Below are 1960 nucleotides of genomic sequence, written 5' to 3' on the forward strand. Positions count from 1 at the left end.
TTTTTCCATCAACAATTCTATGATGTTGTATGATCTCTTACATCCAAAAGATGAGAAAACTGGTCTTATAAATAAGTCCTTGCCCAAGATAAGTTAGCATATACTAGAACTAGGAAATTAGTTTGCAACATTTGACTTTTAAAGCCTTGTACTTTCTTCTGAATGAGGAAAGAACGTTTCTCCACTCTCTACTCCTAAAAGAAATAAGTATGAATGTCAATATAAAAAAGCAGAGACCTAAGGTGTATTAATCACAGGAATTTTCCCAGTCTATTATTTGACAGAAATCATCCATCTAGTTTCCTTACAGTATTTTTTTCTTTCTTAGCTATCATGTGTGATTTAATGAAGAAAGAGAATCACTCTTTGGTGAGGGTGTTTATTTTTCAAGGTTTCTCCAGCTTCCGTGAGCACAAGCTCACCCTCTTTGTTGTGTTTCTTACATTGTACATATTCACCCTGGCAGGCAATGTTATTATTGTGAGTATCATTAGTATTGATCGTCACCTCCACACCCCTATGTACTTCTTCCTCAGCATGCTGTCAGGTCCAGAGACTGTCTACACCCTTGTCATTATACCAAGGATGCTCTTTAATCCCATAGGCCTGAGTCAGCCCATTTCCTTGGCAGGTTGTGCCACTCAAATGTTTTTCTTCTTACTTTGGCTATCAACAACTGCTTCCTGCTCACAGCAATGGGGTATGACCGCTATGTGGCCATCTGCAACCCCTTGAGGTACTCAGTCGTCACGAGCAAGAGTGTGTGTATGCAGCTGGTGTGGGAGGCCTGCAGCATTGGCCTAATTGTAGCAATGACACACCTGTCAGCTGTATTCAGGCTGCCTTTCTGTATTCCAAAGGTGCTCCTGTGATGAAGCTCTCCTGCATTGACACCACAGTCAATGAAATCCTGACTATGACCATCAGTGTGCTGGTGATCCTGATTCCCAAGGGCTTGGTTTTCATCTCTTACATCCTCATGATTTCTACCATCCTCAAGACTGCATCTGCTGAAGGCAGGAAAAAGGACTTTGCCACCTGTGCTTCTCATATTACTGTAGTTATTGTCCACTACAGCTGTGCCTCCATTGCCTACTTCAAGCTCAACTCATAAAACACCAGAGATCAGGATCAGCTGATATCAGTGGCCTACACTGTCATTACCCCCCTACTGAACCCTGTGGTGTACACTCTGAGGAACAAAGAGGTCAAAGACGCTCTGTGCAGAGCACTAGGTCAAAAACTCTCCTAACAGAATAGGCCCATTTCAAATAGAGTCTTAGAAGATTTTTTAGAGAAGAAAAAGTGGAACAGTGTGCACGGTCAATAGAGTTAAAAATTTGAAGCCTGTCAAGCAGTGGTTGGGCAAGAGGAGGAGAAAACAAAAGGATTCAGCCACTTGAGAAGGGGGAAGGTTCTCCAAAGCACGGCAGGTCTCCATCTCATAAGAGAACAGGGATATTGTAGGGTACAAACGCAGAAGAAAGAACTCAGTGGTGTTGGAAAGTAGAAGGGTTGTGTGGGCAGCATGGGACAGAAGGAAATCAGGAGAGCAGACAGAGTTAATGAGGCGAGGCTGCTCTAGGGCAAGGTTCAAGTTTTTTTTGTTGTTGTTTTTTGCTGTTTTTTGTTTGTTTGTTTTTCTGAGACAGAGTCTCGCTCTCTAGCTCTGTCGCCCAGGCTGGAATGCAGTGGCACTCGCCATCTCGGCTCACTGGAAGCTCCGACTCCTGGGTTCAGGCCATTCTCCTGCTTCGGCCTCCCAAGTAGCTGGGACTACAGGAGCCCACTACCACGCCTGGCTAATTTTTTTTTTATATATATTTTTAGTAGAGACAGGGTTTCACTGTGTTAGCCAGGATGGTCTCGATCTCCTGACCTCATGATCTGCCTGCCTCAGCCTCCCAAAGTGCTGGGATTACAGGCGTGAGCCACCGTGACCGGCCGGTTCAAGTTTTAA

General features: G+C 44.3%; 1 pseudogene; it reads left to right on the forward strand.

The window, feature by feature from the left end:
* The first annotated feature begins 333 nt into the window (after positions 1-333).
* LOC105538861 lies at positions 334-1252 on the forward strand (annotated as a pseudogene).
* Positions 1253-1960: the final 708 nt, after the last annotated feature.

The sequence above is a fragment of the Mandrillus leucophaeus genome, unplaced genomic scaffold, assembly GCF_000951045.1.
Source record: "Mandrillus leucophaeus isolate KB7577 unplaced genomic scaffold, Mleu.le_1.0 Scaffold1034, whole genome shotgun sequence".
In the NCBI taxonomy this organism is placed as follows: domain Eukaryota; kingdom Metazoa; phylum Chordata; class Mammalia; order Primates; family Cercopithecidae; genus Mandrillus; species Mandrillus leucophaeus.